Source organism: Gobius niger (assembly GCF_951799975.1).
Source record: "Gobius niger genome assembly, contig: SCAFFOLD_36, whole genome shotgun sequence".
In the NCBI taxonomy this organism is placed as follows: domain Eukaryota; kingdom Metazoa; phylum Chordata; class Actinopteri; order Gobiiformes; family Gobiidae; genus Gobius; species Gobius niger.
The window spans coordinates 143,325-150,803 of NW_027639156.1; positions in this window are offsets into that span (position 1 = coordinate 143,325).

Below are 7,479 nucleotides of genomic sequence, written 5' to 3' on the forward strand. Positions count from 1 at the left end.
TTTTTTCACATTTTCGTTACTTTTTCATAATTTTTTTTCATCAAATGTTTTCACTTTTTCATTAATTTTTTAATTTTTTTCATCACATTTATCTCATTTTTTCATCACGTTTTTGACCTTTTTCATACATTTTTTGCATTTTTTTTCATCACACTTATCTAGTTTTTTCATCAATTTTTTTCATCACATTTTTGTTTCTTTTTCATAATTTTTTTTTTCATCAAATGGTTTCACCTTTTCATCAAATTTTCAACATTTTTTCATCAAATTTTTGACATTTTTTCATCACATTTTTGACATTTTTTTCATCACATTTACCTCATTTTTTCATCACTTGTTTCAATTTTTTCCATCACATTTTTGTCACTTTTCATCTCGTTTTTGTCACTTTTTTTATCTTGTGACTGTTTTGATGCTTTTTTCAAGAAGCTTTTAGATTTGGGTAAAGTGGAACTGCAGATAGTGGTCGGTTCATGTGGGAGTTAATATAAAGCTGTCAGTCCTAACAAATGGTTAAGTTTTGATCAGGTTCTGTTTCTCTTCAAGCCCTGGTTTTATTTCATAACCTGAAAACTTTTCGCTCTAAACGCCTGAAACCCTTTTCGCTCCTGAACGCCTGAAACCCTTTTCGCTCCTGAACGCCTGAAACCCTTTTCGCTCCTAAACGCCTGAAACCCTTTTCGCTCCTGAACGCCTGAAACCCTTTTCGCTCCTAAACGCCTGAAACCCTTTTCGCTCCTGAACGCCTGAAACCCTTTTCGCTCCTAAACGCCTGAAACCCTTTTCGCTCCTGAACGCCTGAAACCCTTTTCGCTCCTGAACGCCTGAAACCCTTTTCACTCTAAACGCCTGAAACCCTTTTCGCTCCTGAACGCCTGAAACCCTTTTCACTCCTGAACGCCTGAAACCCTTTTCGCTCCTGAACGCCTGAAACCCTTTTCACTCTAAACGCCTGAAACCCTTTTCGCTCCTGAACGCCTGAAACCCTTTTCGCTCCTAAACGCCTGAAACCCTTTTCGCTCCTGAACGCCTGAAACCCTTTTCGCTCCTAAACGCCTGAAACCCTTTTCGCTCCTGAACGCCTGAAACTCTTTTCGCTCCTGAACGCCTCTCAGACTCGGCACATTTTTGTCACTTTTTTTTTCATCACGTTTTTGTCACTTTTTCATAAAATTTTTGCCTTTTTTTTTTAAAAATTGTCACATTTATCTCATTTTTTCATCACTTTCTTCATTTTTTTCCCCACATTTTCGTTACTTTTTCATAATTTTTTTTCATCAAATGTTTTCACTTTTTCAGCTAATTTTTGACATTTTTTCATCAATTTTTTGTCACTTTTTCATTATTTTTTTTATTTTTTTCATCACATTTATCTCATTTTTTCATCACGTTTTTGACCTTTTTCATACATTTTTTGCATTTTTTTTTCATCACACTTATCTAGTTTTTTCATCAATTTTTTTCATCACATTTTTGTTACTTTTGCATAATTTTTTTTTTCATCAAATGGTTTCACCTTTTCATCAAATTTTCAACATTTTTTCATCACATTTTTCAATTTTTTCCATCACATTTTTGTCGCTTTTCATCTCGTTTTTGTCACTTTTTATCTTGTGGCTGTTTTGATGCTTTTTTCAAGAAGCTTTTAGATTTGGGTAAAGTGGAACTGTAGATAGTGGTCGGTTCATGTGGGGGTTAATATAAAGCTGTCAGTCCTAACTAATGGTTAAGTTTTTGATCAGATTCTGTTTCTCTTCAAGCCCTGGTTTTATTTAATACCTGAAAACTTTTCGCTCCTAAACGCCGCTCAGACTCGGCACATTTTTGTCACTTTTTTTTTCATCACGTTTTTGTCACTTTTTCATAAAATTTTTGCCTTTTTTTTTTTAATTTTTTGTCACTTTTATCTCATTTTTTCATCACTTTCTTCATATTTTTTATCACATTTTCGTTACTTTTTCATAATTTTTTTTCATCAAATGTTTTCACTTTTTCAGCTAATTTTTGACATTTTTTTCATCAATTTTTTGTCGCTTTTTCATTAATTTTTTAATTTTTTTCATCACATTTATCTCATTTTTTCATCACGTTTTTGACCTTTTTCATACATTTTTTGCATTTTTTTTTCATCACACTTATCTAGTTTTTTCATCAATTTTTTTCATCACATTTTTGTTACTTTTGCATAATTTTTTTTTTCATCAAATGGTTTCACCTTTTCATCAAATTTTCAACATTTTTTCATCACATTTTTCAATTTTTTCCATCACATTTTTGTCGCTTTTCATCTCGTTTTTGTCACTTTTTATCTTGTGGCTGTTTTGATGCTTTTTTCAAGAAGCTTTTAGATTTGGGTAAAGTGGAACTGTAGATAGTGGTCGGTTCATGTGGGGGTTAATATAAAGCTGTCAGTCCTAACTAATGGTTAAGTTTTTGATCAGATTCTGTTTCTCTTCAAGCCCTGGTTTTATTTAATACCTGAAAACTTTTCGCTCCTAAACGCCGCTCAGACTCGGCACATTTTTGTCACTTTTTTTTTCATCACGTTTTTGTCACTTTTTCATAAAATTTTTGCCTTTTTTTTTTTAATTTTTTGTCACTTTTATCTCATTTTTTCATCACTTTCTTCATATTTTTTATCACATTTTCGTTACTTTTTCATAATTTTTTTTCATCAAATGTTTTCACTTTTTCAGCTAATTTTTGACATTTTTTTCATCAATTTTTTGTCGCTTTTTCATTAATTTTTTAATTTTTTTCATCACATTTATCTCATTTTTTCATCACGTTTTTGACCTTTTTCATACATTTTTTTCATTTTTTTTTCATCACACTTATCTAGTTTTTTCATCAAGTTTTTTCATCACATTTTTGTTACTTTTGCATATTTTTTTTTTCATCAAATGGTTTCACCTTTTCGCTCCTGAACGCCTGAAACCCTTTTCGCTCCTGAACGCCTGAAACCCTTTTCGCTCCTGAACGCCTGAAACCCTTTTCGCTCCTGAACGCCTGAAACCCTTTTCGCTCCTGAACGCCTGAAACCCTTTTCGCTCCTGAACGCCTGAAACCCTTTTCGCTCCTGAACGCCTGAAACCCTTTTCGCTCCTGAACGCCTGAAACCCTTTTCGCTCCTGAACGCCTGAAACCCTTTTCGCTCCTGAACGCCTCTCAGACTCGGCACATTTTTGTCACTTTTTCATAAAATTTTTGCCTTTTTTTCATCACATTTTTGACATTTTTTCATCAATTTTTCATCACATTTATCTCATTTTTTCATCACTTTCTTCATTTTTTTCCCACATTTTCGTTACTTTTTCATAATTTTTTTTCATCAAATGTTTTCACTTTTTCAGCTAATTTTTGACATTTTTTTCAACACATTTTTTGTCACTTTTTCATAAAATGTTTGATTTTTTTCATCACATTTATCTCATTTTTTCATCACGTTTTTGACCTTTTTCATACATTTTTTGCATTTTTTTTTCATCACACTTATCTAGTTTTTTTCATCAATTTTTTTCATCACATTTTTGTTACTTTTTCATAATTTTTTTTTTCATCAAATGGTTTCACCTTTTCATCAAATTTTCAACATTTTTTCATCACATTTTAGTCTCTTTACCATAAAATTTTAGATTTTTTTTTCATCACATTTACCTCATTTTTTCATCACTTTTTTTCAATTTTTTCCATCACATTTTTGTCGCTTTTCATCTCGTTTTTGTCACTTTTTATCTTGTGACTGTTTTGATGCTTTTTTCAAGAAGCTTTTAGATTTGGGTAAAGTGGAACTGCAGATAGTGGTCGGTTCATGTGGGGGTTAATATAAAGTTGTCAGTCCTAACAAATGGTTAAGTTTTGATCAGGTTCTGTTTCTCTTCAAGCCCTGGTTTTATTTCATAACCTGAAACCCTTTTCGCTCCTGAACGCCTGAAACCCTTTTCGCTCCTGAACGCCTGAAACCCTTTTCGCTCCAAACGCCTGAAACCCTTTTCGCTCCTGAACGCCTGAAACCCTTTTCGCTCCTGAACGCCTGAAACCCTTTTCGCTCCTGAACGCCTGAAACCCTTTTCGCTCCTGAACGCCTGAAACCCTTTTCGCTCCTGAACGCCTGAAACCCTTTTCGCTCCTAAACGCCTGAAACCCTTTTCGCTCCTGAACGCCTGAAACCCTTTTCGCTCCTAAACGCCTGAAACCCTTTTCGCTCCTGAACGCCTGAAACCCTTTTCACTCCTGAACGCCTGAAACCCTTTTCACTCCTGAACGCCTGAAACCCTTTTCGCTCCTGAACGCCTGAAACCCTTTTCGCTCCTGAACGCCTGAAACCCTTTTCGCTCCTGAACGCCTGAAACCCTTTTCGCTCCTGAACGCCTGAAACCCTTTTCGCTCCTAAACGCCTGAAACCCTTTTCGCTCCTGAACGCCTGAAACCCTTTTCGCTCCTGAACGCCTCTCAGACTCGGCACATTTTTGTCACTTTTTTTTTCATCACGTTTTTGTCACTTTTTCATAAAATTTTTGCCTTTTTTTTTATTTTTTTTGTCACATTTATCTCATTTTTTCATCACTTTCTTCATTTTTTTTTTCACATTTTCGTTACTTTTTCATAATTTTTTTTCATCAAATGTTTTCACTTTTTCAGCTAATTTTTGACATTTTTTTCAACACATTTTTTGTCACTTTTTCATAAAATCTTTGATTTTTTTCATCACATTTATCTCATTTTTTCATCACATTTTTGTCACTTTTTCATTATTTTTTTTAATTTTTTTTATCACATTTATCTCATTTTTTCATCTCATTTTTTCATCACGTTTTTGTTACTTTTTCATAATTTTTTTTCATCAAATTTTTGACATTTTTTCATCACATTTTTGATATTTTTTCATCACATTTTTGACATTTTTTCATCACATTTTTGATATTTTTTCATCACATTTTTGACATTTTTTCATCACATTTTTGACATTTTTTCATCACATTTTTGACATTTTTCATCACATTTTTGACATTTTTTCATCACATTTTTGTCACTTTTTCATCACATTTTTGACATTTTTTCATCACATTTTTGATATTTTTTCATCACATTTTGTCATTTTTTCATCACATTTTTGACATTTTTTCATCACATTTTTGATATTTTTTCATCACATTTTTGACATTTTTTCATCACATTTTTGACATTTTTTCATCACATTTTTGTCACTTTTTCATCACATTTTTGTCACTTTTTCATCACATTTTTGTCACTTTTTCATCACATTTTTGTCACTTTTTCATCACATTTTTGTCATTTTTTCATAATTTTTTGTCACTTTACCATAACATTTTTCTGTCTCTCTTCAAGCCCTGGTTTTATTTCATAACCTGAAACCCTTTTCGCTCCTGAACGCCTGAAACCCTTTTCGCTCCTGAACGCCTCTTTTCGCTCCTGAACGCCTCTTTTCGCTCCTGAACGCCTCTCAGACTCGGCACATTTTTGCGGCGTCTCAATAAAAGGCGTAATTATGTTTTTAGGCCGTCGGGATGACTGACATGCCATTACTTTGCATTACTCATTCATTACGTCCCTCCCTAACCGCAAGCCTTACCCTGCGCATGCGCTCTGCCCCCTGGTGGCCGATCCGTGTCACTGCGCTCTGTCCAGCCAAATAACGTAAACAACCGGGAGTCTCACCTTTAACCTTTAACCCCCGCCTGAACCCAGCACACAGAGAGGACGTTTTCAGTACTTTACCGATGTTCTCCAGTTCAGCTTTACCCAAATCGACAAGCGTCTTGACCTGAGAGTTTACAGCCTATACCCAGAGTAACGGCTCATTTGAAAGCTAAGACCGAAGCTTTTTCCTTGTTTCATGTTTTTGCGGCTTTGTTACGGTTACATTAAACATTAAAAACTAAATGTGACTAAAAAGCTATGAGAACGTGACGCTGTCAATTTAACCTCTTAACTCCCACCTGAACGGATCCCATTTTCTCCAGTTTGGCTTTACCCGAATCAAAAAGCTTCTTGGGGAAAAAGCACCGAAAATGTGACAAAAATGCAACAAAAATGTGACAAAAATTTAACAAAAATGTGACAAAAATTCAACAAAAATGTGACAAAAATTCAACAAAAATGTGACAAAAATGTGACAAAAATTCAACAAAAATGTGACAAAAATGCAACAAAAATGTGACAAAAATGCAACAAAAATGTAACAAAAACTCAACAAAAATGTGACAAAAATTCAACAAAAATTCAACAAAAATGTAACAAAAACTCAACAAAAATTCAACAAAAATGTGACAAAAATTCAACAAAAATGTGACAAAAACTCAACAAAAATGTAACAAAAACTCAACAAAAATGCAACAAAAATGTGACAAAAATATGACAAAAATGTGACAAAAATGTGACAAAAATTCAACAAAAATGTGACAAAAATTCAACAAAAATGTGACAAAAATGCAACAAAAATGTGTCAAAAATTAAACAAAAATGTGACAAAATTCAACAAAAATGTCACAAAAACTCAACAAAAATTCAACAAAATTCAACAAAAATGTGACAAAAATTCAACAAAAATGTGACAAAAATTCAACAAAATGTGACAAAAACTCAACAAAAATGTGACAAAAATGCAACAAAAATGTCACAAAAACTCAACCAAAAAATTACAAAATTCAACCAAAATTCAACCAAAATTCAACAAAAATGCGACAAAAATGTGACAAAAATTTAACAAAAACTCAACAAAAAAATTACAAAAATGCCACAAAAAATGTGACAAAAATGTAACAAAAACGTGACAAAAATTCAACAAAAATGTGACAAAAAACTCAACAAAAATGTGACAAAAACTCAACAAAAATGTGACAAAAATTCAACAAAAATGTGACAAAAAACTCAACAAAAATGTGACAAAAATTTAACAAAAACTCAACAAAAAAATTACAAAAATGCCACAAAAAATGTGACAAAAATGTAACAAAAACGTGACAAAAATTCAACAAAAATGTGACAAAAAACTCAACAAAAATGTGACAAAAACTCAACAAAAATGTGACAAAAATTCAACAAAAATGTGACAAAAAACTCAACAAAAATGTGACAAAAAATCAACAAAAATGTGACAAAAATTAAACAAAAAAATTACAAAAATTCAACAAAAATGTGACAAAAAAGAAAAAAAAGAAAGAAAAAAAAACATAAAAGTGACAGATTAGTTTTTCGGCACTTTTTTCATCACTTTTTTGTCACTTTAGATTAGTTTTGTAGGTCTTTGCTTTCAAGTGAGGCGTTACACTAGGTTGTAAACTCCAGTGGAGAAGCTCTTTAAGATTTGGGCAAGTTATTTTAAACTGGAATCAAGCGCATTTCTCCAGTTTGGCTTTACCCAAATCCAAAAGTAAAAAAACAAAAAAACAAAAAAAACAAAATCGCAACCAAAACGCAACAAAAACGTGCCGGCAAAGCAACAAAACATGACGAAAA